At 41.1% G+C, this 21883-nt stretch overlaps 1 long non-coding RNA gene and 1 pseudogene across 2 annotated transcripts in view; both read left to right on the top strand.

The window, feature by feature from the left end:
- Positions 1–2668: 2668 nt before the first annotated feature.
- LOC307071299 lies at positions 2669–14201 on the top strand (annotated as a pseudogene). The gene is made up of 6 exons: positions 2669–2725; positions 5376–5504; positions 5621–5814; positions 6114–6261; positions 6364–6568; positions 14062–14201. The product of its transcript is annotated as an uncharacterized misc_RNA (transcript).
- Positions 14202–20142: 5941 nt separating this feature from the next.
- Positions 20143–21883, top strand: part of LOC307071971 — a 38601-nt gene continuing 36860 nt past the window's right edge. Inside the window, exon 1 of the long non-coding RNA XR_013811649.1 lies at positions 20143–20201. This is a non-coding gene — a long non-coding RNA (uncharacterized lncRNA). The remainder of the gene's footprint in view (positions 20202–21883) is intronic.

The raw sequence follows: 21883 nt of genomic DNA, 5'->3' as shown, positions 1-21883 counted from the left end.
TTCTTTGAGTACCCCCTGTGCAACCAGGTCCTTCACATGTCTCTTAAACTCTTGAAATATGTGAGGAGGTATACGCCGGTGCCTTTGCTTAATTGGCCTTGCATCTCCAGTCTCAATACGGTGGGTCACCGTGGTGGTGTTCCCAAAATCACTTTTATGCTCTGAAAACACATCCCGGTGTTTCTTTAGAAGGTTGTCCAACTTCTGCACCTGAGGTGGCGTCAGACCCTCGAGATTGGCGTGTACCGGAACAGACAGTAGTCCGTCCCCCTCTACCGACTTGACCTCTCCACGGCTGACCTTCCTCACGTACACTTCTCCATTCACCTCCTCTACGGACACTACTTCCCTTGGTACGATCACAGTGGGTTTACTCAACTCTGCCACTCTGCATCTTGGGAACAATGTGATGGCCTTGTCACTTGAGTTGAGCATGCGCACTGGGACCTTCCCCTTCGTAGCCTGGGCCAGAACATTGGCCACCAGTAGACCGCAAGCGAGACCGGCACTGGCAGATGCCTCACCCAGCACTTTGCTTGTTACTCTGGGTGATATCCTACAGCGACCTTCGATCACCTTTTCACTGAACGGGGGGATGGTTGCAGCCCGCTTCCCTGCAACTTTTACGAACCCCAATCATCCGTTTGGACCCACACCCCGTTCCTCTTCTTCCATGGTGGCCAGTATACGCCGTAGACTGGCGTGGCCGGGCTGTGGAGTAACTCGGTCCAGCTTCTTAATACCCTTGAAACCAGTCAGGAAGCCCTTGAGCTCTCCGATTACGTTCATCCCTAAAATACTACTACACTAATCCAAACACTAGGGCCTTGTGTGTCGCCTTCGGCTTGGCCCTCTGTCGTAGCAACGGCTGCCATCTTTACCCTATATTCTGCTGGTTTACCCTGCCGACACATGCGGCTCGTGTGACCAGGTTGATTGCAAGAATAGCAAATGAGTCGCCCTTCGTCGTCTCTTAGAGGTGGTCTAGCAGGTCTAGTAGGCATTGCAGCCTGCTCCCTGCCATGAACTGTTTTGAAGAGCTCCTCCTGGCGGGCAGCAAGACTTTGGATAGCTTCGTGGAGTGATGTCAAGGTCAGTGGAGAAGATACTTCTTCAGCAGCTGTTGCATGAACCGCTCCTTGCACTGGGCCTCTGGCTGCAGCTTCGGGGGTTTCTTCTTCTTCAGACCACGTGATGGCCGCATTCATCAGGTCAAGAAAGGCCAGAGCTGGTTGCGCTTTCTCCTGTCTCTTTGTTTCACGCCGTAAGAAGTCATCTCTTAGCCCAAGTACAAATTGTTCTTTCAGCATTTTGTCAGGATCTTGAATACGCTCCGGGTCTCGCCGTTTTAGCTTATGCAGTTTTTCCTGAAGATCATAAGCATATGCACGTATCTTTTCACCTGGCCCTTGCTTCCTGTCATAAAACTCTCTAAGGCGAGCACCAACGGGGACCCTGTCGCCATATGTTTTCTCCAGAACATCAAAGACTTTTGTAACATCAGTATTTCCTTCCCTTAACAGAAATCGAACCGTCAGTTTTGCTTCCGCCTTGAGGTGTTGTTTGAGCAACTCGATTTTATCTTCTTCCGGGACTCTGGCTATCTTGAAACTAGACTTCATGGATGCTATCCACTCAACGCATGGTTCACCTTGGGCTGGGCTACCAGTGAAATCTGAACATTTTCTCTCTCTTGGAATATACAAGGATGCGGGGATCTTGGCCTGCTGTTCGATAACAGTCTTTGCCATTGACAGAGCCTCCCTCTGATCTTGTCTGGCCTGATCAAGAAGTGCCGCTTGTTCCCCCAGCCTAGCCGTCTGAGCTGTAACTGTTTTCTGGAGATCCGCAAATTGCTTCCTTATCTCTTCTATCTCTGCCATGATGAGGCATAAACTAAAAAAAATGCAAAGCTACAAGAAATTGATCCTGTTCATGACGCCAAATGTAGCGGACGGGACCTACGTCCGCTTTGTAGGGGTAAATCACTCTTCCCTGAATGGCTGGAAGTTAAAGGATCTAGGTCCCTAACCCCCAGACCTATTAGTCTCGTGTCTGCTCTACCTGCTCAGTTGAAATACAATAGCTTAGGCTTTAGGATTTTAACCTGTCACGGTGAAGACCTAAAGGACGGAATATCAGAAGGTATCGGTGTGTCTTACCCTGTATTCCCCCTAACCACTTTACTTTATGGACAGAGGATGAGACGCCCCTACTTCAGAGAAGATGGAAAAATAAAAGCAATAGTGTAACAGTTGAAAAACGAGTGGTTATTTATTACACTAAGTACTAGTCTTCTGATATTAGATAAAATAGGAAAGTAATAAAATAAAATGAAAAAAATAATAAATGTATAAATCAAATGTATGTAACCACCATATAACGTCCAAAATCTTATATCAACAACATCCACTTCACCAGAGTGGCTCAATACCACTTTCAATCAACACTATCAGCAGGTACCTCTAATACCATACACTACAGATGAACCTCACATGTAAATAGCAACAGCATTAATACAATTCACACAATAGTAACATATAATAATAACTTCAGAAACGTTTTTGTACAATACACATAACCACACTCAATGTCCACTCTTAGTTCAATGTTCCTTTTGGTTCGGATTGTCCACGTCACGTATGTGCCGACCGTTCACCAATTGAACATGTCCATCGAGAGCGCGTTGCTGTCCGTGGAGAATGGTAGAGTCCTGGGTGGCAGGGTGGCCTATTTACTCACCCAACGCACCGTGTGTCAATGGCTTCGGAGAGGGAGGTGGAGGGAGAGAGCAGGTGAGATGAGCCACAGATACGTCCCGGGCTGCAGTGAACTGGTTGGCTCTTCGTTCTCTGGCGTCAAGGCTTCCAACGTTGGCGACGGGCTAGTAATATAGCTGAATAAACAAACTGCACTACCTAGCAAGGACGGTTGCCTCGCACTATGCGAACTTTACTGGTTAACACCGGATGAATCTTCAGCACTGATGGCGTGGAGTCTTCCACTCGCCACTCAAGCCGTAAAGGTTCCGTAGCTCAGATTAAAACATGTCGCACACGCAATAACTAAGAGCTAAACTGTTCTTTAACTGATCTATTATCTCGAAATCTCCGTCCGCCATGGCACCGCGCCCAACCACCGTCTACCTCTCCGTGTTTCCCGCCGACCTTCTCTTGTCCCGCCCTCTCCTCTCCTCCCATTCGCCAGGGCACCTGCATGCAAGTCATTGATTGGCCGAGCCTATGGCCAAGTTCAGTGGTGCGATTGGGTGAGGCTATTTCGAGGGAAAGGTTATCGTAGGGGCTACATATCAAGAAATATATGCACACTCTAGGTGTACACCTACATCATGGCTCTCAGGCTGTGAATCAGCAGCCAGCGATCGCAGCTCCTTTGACGTGAACGCGTGTAGAGCGCAAAGCTCAGAGCCGGACAATGACCACCGTCGTCATACCAGTTAACTCTGACCGGGCCTTTAGGTTTTGTTGAGCCGGATTATGAACACAGAGCCTGGATATGTTGAGCCTCCGTCGTAGTAAAGCCCTCGGGTCTACTCTTCATGTAATAACTTCATGCCAACTGCACTGAAGTCATCATAACTTTTCTAATTTTTCAAAGTTCTCATTTTCAAATGATTATGAATACTATTATTGTTATTTGAAGCCCTGTCAGTCTTCACTGTGGGTGATGGGGTCCTCTGTGTCTGTTAGTGTCTATAATACAGTAATATTTTTGTCGACATTATCAAACGGAAGAACTTTTATTTTGAAGAGCACAGGGCAACGAAGCACACTAGCCAAACAGAGGACCCGCCCACCGACGGAAGATATTGAGAGGGAAATTCGTTTTGTTAAGTAAGAACCAAAAATGAATAAACGAGCTGAACTTTTGATTTTCGTTTTTTTGACAGAACCAAAAAACGAATAAACGAGCTGAACTTTTGATTTTCGTTTTTTTGACAAAACAAAAAAACGAAAAAACGGCTTGTTTTCTGGTTTCTGCTTGTGTCAATTATTCCCAGAAAACAGACTGATAAAAAGTCCGTGTACTTTGCGGCCAATGGATTTTCGTTTTGAAATGAGAAAACCAAAACAGTTTGGGAAAAGACCCGTTCCGACGTGGCGGAACGGGCAGAGCGGGAGTTTTGCGACCAACCCAGCCTGCAGCTGTCCACGGAGGATGATTGCCAGGACCAGTGTGGTCCGGCCAAGTACTGCTGCCGCCGCTGTGGTGCCCGGGAGGACGCGGCTGGGACAGCCCTCTCCCGTGGCACAGTGGCATTCCAGTCCGGGCAGGACAAGGACCGGGTCCGGAAACCCAGGAAACCGGACCTCGAGCCGGAGCAGTGTCGGTGGGTCAAGGATTGCGGGCGCCGGCGTGGCCGTCGGAGGGCCAGGCGTCGGAGAGCGGCGGAGGATGGGGTGAACGGACGGCGCTCCAGCGCCGCCCTACCGCAGGAACTGGTGGGGGCCCCGATGGCGGTGGTCCCCGACCACACCCCCAGGACTAATAGGGACTGTTGGAGACGGGCGTCCCAACCAGGGAGGAAGGCTGCGCCGCAACGGGGCCGCCGCTGGCAGGGGCCAAGGCGGCGGCGCCTACCCCCTGAAAATTCGGGACTATGTGTTGGGTGTTGGGGTCGACGGGACGTCTGACCCCTAAGGTGGGGGCTGTGTGGCGACCACGGTTGTGGGCGCCATGTTCCGGAGCCGCGGGGATTCTGGGAGTTGGGGTAGTCAGTTGACAAAGGGGGTTTTGTTAATTTGTTCTGTTGTTGGGGCTAATTTCTCGGGATGATGTGTGTTAATTGTGTGTTGTTCCATTGTTGTGTGATGTGTAGTGTGATCGGGACCATTAGTGAGAGTGTTGTGTGTGTTGGTCAGCTGTCCCGTGTTTCTGTTACGTTCGGTTCGTTAATAAAGGCAGTCCGTAGTCGTGCGGTGTATGGGGCACGGAACTGCATAATTGTTCAACCTGGGCTCCCGTCTCGTCCTTCCCGTGCTGCTCGCCACAATATTGCTTTTATAAAACAATTTTATATTCAACCAATTAACATTTCAACACGAAGTTATTGATTTAAAAATTGTTAATTTCACCATTGTTTCTCCGCAACAAAAAATAGTTCCAGTCAACGTCTTGGTTTGGAATTACAAGAACTAACAGTTATCATCAACGCGCTTTAGAATGTCATCGCAGAGTGATTTATTATTAGCTGTGAAAGTCCGAGTTGGGATGTCCTGGGATATTCCAACTCATGGAACGTCTCTCGTCCAATCAGAAGCAGCTTTATAACTCGATAGAACCCAATTGTTTTATAATATGTATATATATTATGTATGCCAAACATCATACCTACCCCCCCCCCCCCCCCCCAGACTGGATCGTCTTTTGGTCGAAAAATGATGACTGGATGTCTATCCGCAAAAGGGGTTAAAGCTTCTGAAGGCAGAGTGGGCAATGTGTTGAGAAGTATTCATCAACCCTACCACATTGCAAGACAGCAGGTAAGGTCAAATAGCATTGTGTTTTCTACATTTCAATAGAACATACGTGTTGAGATTCTAATCATACGAATGAAAGATTATTGAGTTTTTATTATAATGTAATTCTTATATTTTAGGGTGCCCGGAATCTGAACCCCATACCCTACAATGCAGAATACATGGGTCACAAGCTGCATGTAGATCAGAATGAGAAGCTTGTTATGTTTGGAGTGACTCATGTTATGGCTATCGATGGTTTCAGCAAGAAGGTGGTCGGTCACTCCACCATGCCAATAAAGAACAATATCGTGATTTATGAGGAAGTGTACCGGTAAATTAACTTCACAGACTTTGTAAGGTGGAACCCAAAGTTGTCTCCTTAGGAGGACCCAGACTTGAACAAGTACATTAAAAAAGGTTAAAACCTAGATTTGTAATATGGAAATAATTAATTTGGAAAAAACAAAAAACTTTTTCCCTCTTCCAGTTTCTTAGTTCATTTTCCAGTTTTACTATTATTGATATCATTCCAATTTTGACAAAAAAATGTAATTGTCACTTTAGCTGGCCATGGCTAAGAGACTGATGCTGTTTATGTATATTTTATGTTTGTCAGTGATTTATCTTCAGGCCTGCTGTTCTTTCCTATGGACTATGGGACCAGGTCAGAGTTGACTGTGGGAAAGAATTATATCTGGCTTTATTCATCCAGGAAAAACTGGCAGAACATCGACACAATACTCAAAGGCAGCCCTACCTTCAGACACCTTCTACAAGGGTAAAATAAATGTGTTGTTAAAAATGAATCCTGGTTTCTTGCCATTGAGGCGTATTTCTAATGAGGGCAGGCAGACTGACACTATCCTTATAACCTGCACAGAACCATGTGATAGAGAGAATGTGGTCGGAGGTGAATGCTTGAGTCAACTACCCTTTGAAGACAGCTCTGGTACAGCTGGTGGACCAGGAGGAACTGGACATGGAGGACAACACATCCAGGTATTGTGTGTCAAACCTGACATGCCAGCTGGCTAGGATTGGCATCACAAATGTCGTACAGGCATGGAATGCACACAGGATCCCAGGTATGATTAATTTCATTTTACTGGCTGTATTACAGGCATAACTTGCTAATAAAGCAGTGTAAATTAATTTTGATGTTCTATTATAGAGTTCAATCTGAAATGGATTCACAAATGTGTAGCTCAAATTGCAACACTGCAAATCCAGTACTTACTGTAGAGGGGCAGATTCAATTAGTAAAACATGTTATTAGTTAGAATCAAGTTTTTTGGACATTGACCATGTTCTTGCTATTTTAGATGACTTCTACAGGTTTGGAGTTGAATGTAAATGAATACATGCTCAAAGCACAGACATTCATCTTTAATTTGAGGGCATTTACATTGGGTGAATTTTGTAGGAATGACCCCCATCTGAATGAAGCTTAGTCATTATTGTCAACTCCAATATGCTGTGAAAGACAACTAAAATTACAAGTCAAAACATCATTGGCAAAATGATTACCTCCCCACAAGTGTAACCCCTTTAATCTCACTACTCACTTTACTGTCTTGCAGGAAGGGGAATTCCAAACGAACTGGCTAAAGAAGGGTGTCCTGCAAAACTTTCTGAGGACCTTCTGCCAGTCGGTGCAGTTGCAGCTGACCTGTATCAGCAGGAAATGGGATCAGCCTTGAAAAGAGAATCCATTTTTGGAAGTGATCCTTTCCCCTCTGAAGAAGCCCAACAATGGACTGAAACTGAGTTTGGTTCTCTCTTTGATTTGCTATCCCTCTACCAAAATGTGGTTAACCATAACTATGGCCCTTTTAAAAATGCAGTGAGGTCTCTGATTGATATCACCTCAAGACATGTGCGACCTGTTACACAGTGACCTGCAATGGTCAATGAAGAAGCAGTATACCAAAAATAACATTTTATTACAACAATGATAAAGTGGAAGTTGTCTTTTTTTTCTTCTTTTTTAAAACGGTCACACACAATATAAACATTACAACAAACAACATCTTTCTGGTCATGTACCCATAATAACATCCAACAAACAAACTGAGGTAGTTCCAGTAATGTAAACATAACAAACAATAACAAACAATTATCTATCAAATCAAATCTATTCAATTATTCTCTCCTTGAAAACTGACAAGGCAGCAGAGAGACCCTTCACTTCATGTATTTTATTTTCAAAGTCTCCTGCCCTGCATTTCAAGCAGTGGTCTGATGTGACTAACCACAGCTCCACACAGGTACGACATCCAATTATCGATCCACAGCATGTGGCGAACATGGGATCTGCCATTACAGCTGCAAGGTTAAAAAAATATATATTATAAATTGATGCAGAAAATAACATTTAATTGTTAGTTGCAATATAGAAGGAAATTAACTAAGCAATCAGAAGTGTGTTCTATCGCCGAGTGAATGTTGAAGATGGCGATGAACACCCGTGACAGCTGGTCAGCGCAGCGCTTGAGGGTGGCAGGCGGCTATGTTTTGTACTGTAGAATGGCCTACTGTTACATATCTTACACGTACCTTTACACACAAGACATGCAAAGGCTTCCTTTAAGGGCTGCAAACCGACATTTGCCATGATCTCCTCCTTTTGAGACTTGGCCAGCTGAGACAGCTGGTTGATTGAATTAGTGACCTCTTGGAGACTCCCAGCGGCTTGCTTCAGCTGGTCAACACGTCCAAGGACCTCCTGCAGGCTTGAATCTCCATCCCTTCGACTTAAATGTATGAACAGAAAAGAGGATTAAAGATTTTTTTCAAATGGTGCATATGAACAAATGTTTGAATATCTTTCTGAATATTTTATAAATCTTTATTTTACTCTGTAAAAGCGTCAACCTATGAGACATTGTTGTCATATAATTGAATCATAATGACTTCATTCATGATCATCACTCAAAAAAGCAGACCAAATTAAGTTAAAATAATAATTATTCTTCCACTCTACTTTCTTTTCTTTTTCCTTTCTTAACTTTTGCATTACACTGGTATTTCCTTCAGGAAGTTTTAGTTCATATGAATTTGCCTACAGATCAAATGTTGTATTACCTTGTTTTAGCTCTTCTCCAATTCTGAAACTCCACAAAGTCACTTTCAGGCACAGCATATATTTTTCTTGAGTTCTGTTTCCAGAACTGGGAACCTAAGAAGTCAGAAAACATTAACTTTACTTCTGTTTTTAAAAGGGGTCATTGACTTTTTGGGGGTATTTCACACGGTTCCTTACGGTCACCGAATAGGGTATGTAACATTGGTTGGGCTGTAAACAAACATGTGTTATTTATTTGAATGAAACACAGTCAGGGACATGAAATAACATTAGCCACATTGCCAATAAACTAAACCATCACATCTACCGATAATAGAAACAGGGAGGATACGTTAGCAACAACATAATACTACAGCTTGCGGTTTTAATGAACAAAGGGTCAGAACAGCACCTTTTCAGCTACATCTTCTTAGCAAATCCTGCTTTACATACCTACCGGTTTTTAATTGTGAGATTTGCATATGAAAGAAGTGTCAATGGACTTTAAGGGTTCATTGTATGTACATTTTACCCACTGAACTGTCGTTAATCAACTGTGACAAGGTAAATTTGTTTTTTGCAATCAATGACTCCTTTAAAATCAACATTAAGGTTTATTAGAAACCACAAATTAGAAGCAAGTTTCTGATCATACAACTTACTTCTTGTGCCCTCAGAGTCCATTATTTCGTTTCCTTGGGTGTCCGTCAAGATAATAGGCTCATCAGAGCCCACGGCATCTTGAACTTTGGCCGAAATTCGTTCAACGCAGGCCTCAGCTTCCAAAAAGCACACAACTACTGTCCTGGAAGGACTGAGTTTCTCATTAACAATTTCTGCCAGATGGATTGACCTGGGGATAAATCAGACCGTCTTAAAATCACACCTATGGGCCTAAAATGATATTTATATATTATAGGACGAGATTTTAGCAGCAGAGATCAGTTACATATTTAACAAGTAACCTTTGGAATGATCTTCCCTGGAACAAGCTAGCTCCACTAGCTCGTGGACATCCAGCTCGTGGTGGTGGTGTTTCAGTGGAAAAACCAGACGCAGAAAAAGATGTGGCAGAAGCAGAAGCCGGTGAGGGTCGGCACATGAACCCAAAAGCAGGAGCACCAGCAGCGGGTGGAAGGTGCTCTGCATCGCCGTGGACCTCATAACTGCGATTAGTTAGATTAATTATTGAAAAATGGCCTGCTGGCTCTGGAAATATTGCCGTGTTGGAGTCGTCCGTGATATAAAGACTGCTGCAACTGACCTGTTTAATAGAATTAAATGAAAAATACCATAAAGGATTAAAAAACATTGTAATTAAATAGTACAAAGACTAATGCTAATCCCGTGTTTCCATAACAAATATACATCACAGGTCAACATACTTAAAACAATTCATATATATATATATATTAGGGCTGTGAAATGATTAAAAAAAAAAGTGTGGATTAATCTGTGGATTAATCATGATTTATCACATATTACCGATTTTCTCTGTATATTAATCATGACAAAAGACGGATATATACATTTAACATGTTTTCTTTTTTCATTAATGAAAAACTAAAACAATGGTGCTGCAACTCAGCAGTTCTTTAATAATAATTATAATAATAATTTTATTTGTAACGCACTCTTCATTAGTTTGTTCGGAAGAATCTCAGAGCGCCAAGTCTTTAGCAGTTCTCTTTGCTTTTCCATATGGAACATTAATATATCATCATCCCAAAAAGAATTCGGGATTTTTAGCTATTGTTTGGTTGAATACAAATGTTTCTTATCTTTTCAAATCAAACAGAAATGATTTGGGCTTCTTAGCCATTGTTTTAGTGGATGGTTGAAAATGTCTCTTTATTGTCAAACAACCATTGACCACACCATGACACAATCTAGTCTTCCTTTCGCCAGCTGGTGTGGCAAACTACCTTGTTCACATTCCCTGACAGTAAAGCTGACGGCTTCTTTAGCACCATGTGTCCTGTGACTGACAAGTGACAACAACGTCTTTCACACGGCATCGTGGATGAAGGAGTGGCTAGATATTTGCCAGCCCTGGCAGTTAGATATTTAGCGAACTATGCTAACTAATCAATCTAGTTGAGAGAACATCCCTAAACAGTTATGTCATGTCAACTATTATTGTTACCACTACTAGTACATCACTAGTCTCTCCAACAAATGAGTTAATGTTAAAATCAAAATGTTAATGTTACCGTTTGTAAAATTGCATGTGGGAAGTCAAAAAACTATTTTGCGCTCAAAAAATAGCCGCGGCTATGCTAACATTAACTCATTCTACCTGTCGCAGAATGACATGCCACCAAGCTAAGGCGCTGTGAACTGTGTGAGCATTTTTTTTGCAATGGATAAAAGTGTCAATTATAAGTTGAAAAGTAACATCACCTGAAAAATCCTGCAAATTTTGTCTGCAGACATGTCCTCTTGCTTCATAGTCAGCCGTTTGGGTCCGCGAAACAATATGAAGCTCTCCATTTCCATTCCTTGCTTAATTAAATGTAACGGTTAAGCTTGTGAGAGCAACTTCCGGGTCACAACACAAAATCTTCGCAAAATTGAGAAAGAAGATTTCCACGCAGTATTTTAATTCCCGATGTCCATGTTTAAGCACATCAAAGAAAATCAGATAACTGGTCGTTTTACCGTTTTCCGTTTTCTATTATCAAAACAAAATTCGGAAAATGGGTCATTTTCGGATTTTTGTTTTCCTATCTCTATATGGTAATCGGGAAACAGCTCGTTTCCCGATTTTGGTTTTCTCATTTCAAAACGAAAATCCATTGGCCGCAAAGTACACGGACCATAAAACATACCTTGCTCGTAAAAGGTCCATGTATCTTTTGGTCATTGGAATTTTCCTTCATGAATGGGAATTAAAAAACGAAAAACGACTGGTTTATTTGATTTTCGTTTTGAAACACAAATACAAAAATTTAATTACGCTGATTTTTTCTTTTATTTTCATTTTCTATTTCATATATCAAAAATAAATTCACTAGTCAGCAGGAACGAAAAAACCAACCAAAAACAACCATTTATTCATATTCTCAGGCAAGAGCGCATGGTCAGGACTGTCTGAGACAAGGAGAGTAGGCTAATGACGACGGAGACTTCGAAGAGGATGGACCAGTATGTTGTGTTCAGAAAGAGCAAGAGAGTTTGTCTTCGCGATGAAGACATGACTGCTGATAAACTTAGTCGGATCTTTCAGGTAAAAAAATAAAATAAAAAATAAAATCGGGTTACCTATAGATCTGCATGCTACTGTAGCCTAGCCTAGCTACTGTGCGCCATTCTAGCTTTCATTTTTTCTTCAAATTTTGAATTAATGTGATTTGGACAGCGTTTGGAGAAGTATCCTCACAGTAGCCTAACATTAGATTGAATAATTATGTTTTGAAAACGCTAACGTTAATAACACTAACATTAGCTGTTATTTGACTTGTGTATTTTTTAGGTCTCAAGTCACAGTCTGTACATAACAGACGACACAAATGTGGCTATATTTCCCGGAGAATCATCCGGCGTCTTCAACTCCATAGACCTCAGTCCAAGAGGTCACTACGAAGTCCACGGCGAAGACGATGTCGGGGCAACAACAACGACGGGGCAACGCTTTACCTTCACACGAACACCTACCAGTACAGTTGGTTCACAGCGGGTTGCCTCAGCCCTCCCCAGAGCCAAAGCATTTCAGAGGTAACTTTAAAGTCACATATTCAATGATTATGAAACCAGAAAAAAGATATACAATAGATTTTATTGCACACAAGCTAGTTGAGATCTGATTATGGGGTCATATAGCCTATGGTGTGGATGTTCTGAGTTGTTATGAATGGCCTTTAACATCCTCAATGTGGGGGAGATGCACACTGAAGATATCAAAGGCCATTCTTAACAACTCAGAACATCCACTCCATAACACCTGTAGCTAATGGTGGATGGCTCTCTCTTCAATGCCAGATAAATAAATACAGAAGATCCTTATACCAACAGCCATCAAGCTTTTAAATGCTTTTAATACTTCTTCTAATATATGAGCTGCCTGACAAATTGTTCTCAACAATTATTCTCATTCTTATATCCACTCCATTAGCCATTCTTTGTCTCATTTGTAGACTCTATTATCTAGTTCTTGTTGATATACAAAGTGGTGGAGAGTAACTAAATAATTGTATTTAAGTACTGAGTATTTTAATTGGCTTCTATACTTCTACCACTACATTTCAAAGGAAATATTGAACTTGTTACTATTACTATCAGTTCCTACATAAGACCATTAAGCATTGCTAGGTGTCATGGTTTGTGTCCGTGCGTCTCCTGTTTGTCTTGTGTGATGTTATTCCCTGTCTTGTCATGTCTGGCGTGTTCCTTTTGTGGGAGTTTCATGTTTTATTTTGAAGTCTGTCTCTTCCCTCTGTGTGGAAGTTTCCCCGCCTCTTGTGATTTTTTAATGTGTCTCACCTGTTTTGATTACCCCTCGTTTTCCCCTGTGTGTTTAAACCCTGTGTTTTCCCTTTGTCTTCATTGTATCGTCTGTTGACTTGTCATTTGTTTCTGCTTGGCCCTCCTGTGCTGTTCCTCCAGTGAGAAAAAAATCTGATATTCTTCCAGGTCAGTGTTCCTTGCTGAGGTGGTTAGTGGGAAGCTGAATCCTAGCAGAATGGTGGTGGTGAGGTTTTTAGAGTGCGAGGCTTCTCTTCAGGGGATTGCCACAAAAGTACAGGATGCCGTTGGAAGTCAGGAGCCCTTAATATTGACTGATGCGCAGGGCAACGCCATTGTGGAGTCAGAGGGAACAACAGGTGGGTAACATAAATTATTGTTGTGTTTCTCTGTATTGAGTCTATGCTTTTTTTATTACAAATGAGTGAACCACTTCAGTTGTAATAGTTTTTCCTGGTTTCCACTCCTGCTCCAAGGGTCGCCTTACTGGAAACAAAACTCAAGAAACATTCTTGCTGTTCCAGAAAAGGACTTCAGAGAGCTGCAGGGCACCAAAAGAAGGAGAATGAGGTAAGGTCATCTCATTTACACTGTAATGTATGTGTTCCTTTTTTTGTTGTTTTGTTTTTTCTGTTAGACTTATCATTACATGACTTTTCAGACAATTTTGCCATTGCTGCTTCTGTATACAACATACAAAGGATTATTTGGCATTCCCACATACTAATACTCTGTCTGCCGCTAAGGAACCAACTCCCCCCTTAAAGAATGAAAGCATGTCGACCTCATATTTCCAAATTCAGGAATGGAATTTTTCACCCCTTACCAATTTTACTGATTTGTGTCTTTTTCCTAATAAATACATTTCCTAAATTGCAGCCCTGACCTGGCAAAGCTACATTCATAAGTCCAATACTTATGATTATTATTTTTTAGGCTCTTTTCTAAACTTTCAAACCAAAGGTTAAGCTTCCACCCCACCACCACCAATCCTGTTCACCACATCCAGTACATAATCTAGCCTGTGTGTTTTGTTTTATCCCTGTGTAGCAGCCGAAAAGATGAAGATGTTGGAGGCATTACAGAGGTCACAGAGAAAATTGAAGACCTCGTACTTGCATCTCAGAGTCTCCCGGATGTCACGTCAGCAATCAGGGAGCTCACCAGTCTGGCTGCAGCTCAAAGAGTGACCCTGACTCGTTCCCAGCTGCAAACCATTAAGCAGGGGTTCTCCTGTGTTATTTGCTTGAGTAAGTATCCAATGGATCTATTTTATATGGTGTGTGCCACAATGTAAGATTTACAAATAAACATTCATTTTTTTACATTATCTAACCAACGTCAGCTGTATGCCAGCCACTTCATTTTTTGTAATATTTCAGACATTTTTTATAATCATCAAAGTTGTGTAAAAATATAACGCTCATCCAATACACCAAGAATATTTTACTGGGGAAACACTTGCAGAAAATGACTAGTTTTTCTCATTTTGTTTTTTAGAGTTCATCGGGGAGCCGGTGTTCACACAGTGTTGCCAAAGCATCATTGGCTGCAAGACTTGCCTGGAACAGTGGCAGGAGACCTCAGACAGTTGCGCAAAATGCAGGGGAAATGCTGAAGGAAACAGCATGTTTGAAGTTAATGGCCTGTCTGAGGTATTTTCTGTTCTCAGGTCACTTTTTGAAGAAGATGAGTAATTTACTCAAACAGGCAGATATTTGAGTTTTAATTATGAAAGATTGAGTCAGAGTTCACTGCTACCAGTTGTTCTACTTGTTTACATTCTTTGAGTTCTAATACAGCAAATGTTGTTTTTACACATTGCGCCGAGTTGTGTTTATAAGAAAGAGAAGTGCCTCTTTGTATGGTGTAAAATCATTGTTGACTGCTCGAGAGAACAATTCAGAAATGTCAGAATATGTGTCTGCAAACTGATTCTCAGCCAGTACTTTGTCTTGTTCTGTGGCAAATGGATCTACTCCAAAGGTAGATTGTGGTGTCAGTGAGGACCCCAGCTGTTGTCTGTAGAGGTCTGCTGCTTCAACTGAATGAGGCAACAGCTCCTGTGGGATCTTTTTGGGACACCCACTCACCCACACAGAAACTACTGAACTGTACCCTTGTGGATGGAGTTTGTAGGTAAGGTCTTCTCTCCTGATCATAGCGATGAGATGACAGCAGCTCCTGCATGAAGAGTGTCAAATAGAATTCCTTTCCATGATCCACGCGCACCTGGTCCCACATCCCATTAGCAACTACTGCAGGCCTATTGGATGAAAATCTTGATTTTAATTTGTGCAAAGCTTTTCAAATGTAGCCATTCCAAATCAGTTATTCTCTGTAAAATATGATTCAGTCATAACAAAGTAAATGTTAAGCAGTCAGCATTTTGTCACACTTGTGTACATGTAGGATACTATTTCAATGCCAGTTTAAATGAAGAGTTTGTCATTTATATGGGATTAGTATATGCAGCCTTTCCTTTCAAGTAGGACGTCCAAAATCACACATCGTGTCATATCACAATCTTGATACGATATTGATATATTGGCCAGCAACCACTGTCTTGCATAAATGACAGAACACTGCTTTAAGTGTCCACAAATTACAGGCTATTACCTGAAAACATCTTCATAGATGACTAGGTTGTTTTTTATGGGCATTGTGGAATGACCAACAACCTTTTTGCTGCAGCCATCAATGGCTACAGCATGTGTGACCCCATACATCGCTAACTTTTCATTCTGGTCCATATGAATCTTCTGTCCCATGTAGTCTGCTTGGTATGGTATGGGGTTGAGATTGCGGGCACCCTAAAAGAAGACACGAAAATAATGTAACAATTCCATAGAAACATTTCCTACAACGCCATCCTCAACAACATAGTCCTATACTCTAAATGGGCTGATAACTATGGCACCCTTGACACTTCAGGAGTACAATATTATTCCCATTATAATTGAATCTTATTACTTTCTTTTGGCCTACCCCTTACAGTAGATTGCCTTCCTATTGCTGTTGTTTGGATGCTTGTGCATGGGTTAGTGTAGTGCTGCTGGGAGATGAAAAGCCCTCATCAATGGAACAAAGATGATTCCCCATGGCAACCAGCAAAAAAAAGCCTCGCCCCTCCCACTTCTCACTTTCTTAAAAAAAGGCTACTGGTCATAAAACAGTAGCCTTAACACTGTTACAAGGAAGAAAAACAACATCGGCGACATAAAAGGACGAGGAGGAAAATAATAGGCTACATTTATTACCTACTGTAGCAACCATAATATTCTTTTGTAGCAACTTAACTCTAAAGCTACACTAACGGAAGACAACATATTTCTATTTTCAAAATAAAAGCATTTGTTATTGTAACCTACTACGGCCACAGAGACGCGCCCCTGCAGCTGACCCCTGGTTTACACCAACGTCTCTGTTTACACAAATACACACATAACACCTAGGCTATAATAATCCGCTGATCCATGAATTAATTTCTCAAGTTGAAAACAAATGTGTGTGGTTGTCATGGAAGTGACCACGGCGCTACCTGAATCATCTTGAATTTGCCAAGTGTAATAACCTACCTGGCGTCTTGCTTCATGGTAAGGTTGGTGCATAGTTCTGAGCACTGATCCTATTCGTGTCTCAGCAGCATGAACCCCTTTAATGGCGAGATACCCCTTCATCATTTTTCTGCCAAATGTTGGTCCCGTCTAGAAATAAACAAACATGATTTTAACATTCCAAAATCATGCCGATATGTTTGGTCATTGGGAGAATAGGCTACGTAAAATGGGGGTGGCATACGGAATCTGTTTACTGTTGTGTAGATCAGGCTATATAGTGACGATAAAGGATGTCAATGTGGGGACAAGAATTCACTTCTTTTCCCACGCACACACACATCAAATAAGAAAAGATCAGATAGTCTTTCATACCTCGGATATGGCTTTTGCCACCTCCAACTCCAGATGTCCCTCGGGCAATCCCATCAAATTTATGTCCAAAATCATTTCTGAGTACGGCTCCAAAGACATTTTGCTCATTCGCGCTTTGTTGTAGCCTAAATGACAGCTTACGGTGCGAGAATATGAATAAATGGTTGTTTTTGGTTGGTTTTTTCATTCCTGCTGACTAGTGAATTTATTTTTGATGTATGAAATAGAAAATGAAAATAAAAGAAAAATTCAGCGTAATTAAATTTTTGTTTTTGTGTTTCAAAATGAAAATCAAATAAACCAGTCGTTTTTCGTTTTTTAATTCCCATTCATGAAGGAAAATTCCAATGACCAAAAGATACACGGACCAAAAATGAATAAACGAGCTGAACTTTTGATTTTCGTTTTTTTGACAGAACCAAAAAACGAATAAACGAGCTGAACTTTTGATTTTCGTTTTTTTGACAAAACGAAAAAACGGCTTGTTTTCTGGTTTCTGCTTGTGTCAATTATTCCCAGAAAACAGACTGATAAAACATACCTTGCTCGTAAAACTGTATAATTAATATATAAACTAAACGGTATAATTTATATTATATTATTATTGGTTTTGTTTGTTTGGTTTCGTTCGTTTGTTTTTTTTTATCGTTTTTAATCTCAAATCGAGAGTCTGTTTACACAACAGCCTCGCGTCTATCGAGAAAACGAATGCTAAAGACTGTTTTGGTGAGTTTTGACATAATTTATGAGTACTGGTACACCGGGTTGAATGATGGTACAGTGATATAAACCGTCACAACTAAGTCAACTCAGTTTGGAATATATTTACGTTGTTTTATGCATGACTTTATGTTATATATGTTTTATGTTACAAAGGGAAACAATTTTTGATCTCTATTGTTTTATGTTTGTGAATTATTATATGGTCGAGTGTCTGTTGTCAGTTAGTTTTATGTTACCATGGTAATAACAGTCTGCGGCGAGAGAAATAGCATTCCTCCGCCATAGCCAAAAAGCGAGAGAGAATTTCTATCAGTGATCGGTGAACTGTGTTATTTATTTTATGTATGGCCTGTTGTGCAGGTCAGGTTTTTTGAAACCCTGTCTCCAGTCTTTAATTTCTATGTTTGATTTCACCACTCCCCACGAACCTATGACTGGCCCAGTAGCGTAATTTTCTAGTTCTAAGTGATACAAGTGTTACACCTGGCTTTGACGAGGGGGCGGAGAAGGAGAATTCGCATTCGCCGCTTGGCCATTAAGTGGTATTTCAGACTGGACGTGCTGCGACGATAGCTCAGTTCACAACGACAAAACACACATATCACTTTGTTCTTGTCAATGGAACTATTTGGCAACTTTTTAAATGTAAACTTTCCATTAAGAATCATGTTGGCGTCCATGTCGGAGTCTCGCGCTCGCCATCCACTCACAACTTTACATTAGCCTTTGGCTGCGGCTTGCCCCAACAAGTTTGCTAGACATCAGGTGAAAAAACTACGTTTGCCAAGCCAAAAGAGTGTTAATCGTGCGCTAAAAAAATTCACACCGTTAAAATTGGTTTGTGCTAACGCCGTTAATAACACGTTTAAATGACAGCATTAGCAATTATATTATGATAAATAATGCGATAATTGTACACTGTACCTATCTGCACTGATCTCCACTGTGGCCGGCTGAAAGGGTACCCGAAACAGTCTCCCTCACTTCGCTCTGGGCTCAGAGATCAACAGGTGCATTGATCCAGGCCAGGGTAGAGATTACTTCACCCTTGGACTCCAGAACCTATTTCAGCATATGCAATGTTGAGTTCCACCTCGTAGCACATTCTTCTTCGGGCCTCCGGTCAGGAATACCAATTCAGAGTGGAGTAGCCTTCTGCTTCTCTCTGGACATAGTGCGCTTATAGAATAATTCCACCATGGCCTTCACTTTGTCCACTGTGGGCTTAAACACCTTCAGAGCATCTCTTACAAGATTTCCATTTCAAGCTTTGGTTATTTCTGCTGCGTTATGTTAGCGGCAAACCACTTTGTTTTCTACTTGCCACGCTTGTCTTATCAATTCCTCTGCCGCTCTCTCTGAAGTGTGTCATGAAACTCAAAACAAAGACAGGAAACCACTTCATGGTTTTGAATGAACTGAAACACAGGATGTAAGAGGTGGCTCTGGATGTAGGAGTGACTTTGTGATTTCTGTTTTTAAAGGTGACATATTATACCACCAGGAGTGAGTGTGATTAGCTGTTACAAGCCGTTGTAAAAATCTGCTTCTTCTGACATTACAAGTTGGCGTGTCCACCTAGATTAATGACTGATAGATGAGCATCGGATGGGATGGGGAGAGGGTTGAATAGCAGAACAAAAGAGGCTCATTCACCTCAATAGCACTCATCACAGCTTCCTCAAGGCAAAGTAGGGATAGAAGACAGACTAACGAATTTGCACCGATATCTGAGCTATTTCAGAAATCTATAGAAAACTGCAACCTTAAGTGCCTAGTAGAATGTCATGGTGGACGAAGAACCGTCCCCTACAAAACAGTGCTGTTGTTTAACACAGTAAGAACAAATGATAATTATGATTGTTACACGATATCTGATATTACCTGTAGGTAATATTTTCAGACAATTAAAATAATAATCTGAGTCTCTGTCAGTGGCGAAAGCAGTTATAGGACATAACATGCATTTGACCCAAAATTGTCAGGGTCATATCAAAATATGTCAACATAGTGCCTAGGTTTAAAATAACAAAGTTATTATTATTTAGTAGTTAGATTGTCTTACTGACAATCTAACTGTCTTACTGAGAATCGAACTAGACCGCTATGCGATGCTAATGTTAGCTTGGTAATATTAGCTGTGGCTTTTTTATTGGTATTACAGAACATCAAAGTTAGGGCAGTTCTTCTAACGTTAGACTAACCATGCACCTCTTATATTGAACTATAGTGAACTCTGACACACAATTAGTTTTTCTTATCGATATTTATCTGTTTGAGGGAGAAGTCAACACTGGTAGTACTGTTTTAATTATGCAAAAGAAGGAAGAATAACAACTCAAGCTGTTGAGAAGTGTTGTCCAACACAACAGCACATACTTGATGTGAGAGTTAAGGTGTGTCTGTATGTGTTTGTTTTTCATGAGGGAGGTTACTATACAGGAACTAAGTGGTTTCACTTTCAAATGTCAGACTCATAAAGGTCACAGTAGTAGATAGGAGTATTCATCTTCAATCAATATAATACCGTCTAAGGTGAGCAATCTTCTTGTATTTGTTTTTCTAAATTTAAGTTTCCACAATATGATGCCAGGATTGTTCATTTCATCATTTGCATTCAATTTGCGAGGAAAGCTAATTGTAGTAGTAAATGTGGTTTGTGCTGTACTGCAAAGTGAGGTTGAAAATATGTTTTAGTAAAGCCACAGAGTTTAAGATGTAAAGAAATGTTGAATGGCGTATAAATCAAGTGAAGGGATTTTAGAGTCTAAATGGAGTAAACAATGTAAACATGCACACCATTTAAAAAAAATGGAATGATGGAAAACAAATAAGTGAAGAGTTAAACAAATGTGATCAAGTTTGAATTAAATTTGACAATAGCTACGCTGTTCTGATTGTGCGTACGTGCGTGCGTGCGTGCGTGCGTGGTGGTAATAACTTGAAAAGGTAAGTGATTGACCTTACTCCTTCACATCAAGTTAATCAAAATGAGCTCATTAGCTCATGTCGTGTAGATAGCATGTGTTGCCAGATCGGCAATTGGCAATTTCCAGCCCAACTATAGACTAAAATCCGCCCAATCAACCAAAAAAACGCTCAAATCGTATATTGCCAGAAAACCGATTAATCATGTACTTTTGCCACGGCAAATACACAAGTACACACCTAACCGCAACCTTATTATTAGCTCCGTGTGCAGGGACACAGCCACAGAAAATGTATGTTTGGTACATGAACTAAAATATAACAACCCTCAAAATAGTCATGCATAAAATGATCTTACATGTATGTAGAACTTAAACTTGAAAAGAAAGCTAATGAACATAAACCGGAGAACTATGTACAGTCAACAGCCTGCTCGACTAATACATCATGAATCTCCTTACAAATGGCAGAGAGGTTTGAGTGACAGGTCTGCTGGCCCATCCTCTCCCCTAATTACTATTGGACAGGTGCCCATCTCCCTACCCTCAATACGTTATTTAGTATGTTAGTCTGTTATTAGGTCAAATCGAAGGGTCAACCTCACGTCTATTGGTATTGATTGATGTTTGTAAAAATAATTATAATAATCCTGCCTTTTTTTTCCAAACCAGCCCAAATTGTATGCACATTTTTCCAGCCTACCATGAATATAGTATCCCAATGGCACAATATGTCAAAACTGAGCATTGCGTGAAAAATACAGTGCAAGCATTGTTGTTAGCATTTAGCTTCTACCGGGGGTACACCAGATATATAGCAAGCACCTAGCCTCTAGCCATATAAACTGGGTGCCCACAGACAAACCGCCCATTCTGGCCACACTGCTAGAACGTCTTCACAGTCTAGCCTCAACGTAAGTCAATGAGACCAACTGAAAATATATGAAGACGGTATGTATTTAAACTGTTAAACTGTGATTCTGAAAAAAGTATAAATTGTATTGAAATTCAGTTTTCATATTATTGGAGATTCAAGTGTATTGATTTGTTAAATGTTTGAACAAAGGTTATCAGTTAAAAATTGTACTGGAGTATCAAAGTGTTTTATTGATCAAGTTTCCAAACACAGGGTCATTCAGTCAGTACACCGCATAATATTATATCATTATAAAGGCAAGAATAGCAAGCATAGAGAAAGCAGTAGAACACAAGTGTGCGCCCTGCTGTTACTTAAACACATGAGGGGGACTCACCATGCATTTAGTGAATTTACTTAGTGGGGTCACTTTT

The sequence above is a fragment of the Pollachius pollachius genome (assembly GCF_949987615.1).
Source record: "Pollachius pollachius genome assembly, chromosome: 2".
Lineage (NCBI taxonomy): Eukaryota > Metazoa > Chordata > Actinopteri > Gadiformes > Gadidae > Pollachius > Pollachius pollachius.
The sequence above is the reverse complement of the archived record's forward strand: the minus strand, read 5'-3'. Positions and strand labels throughout refer to the sequence as shown.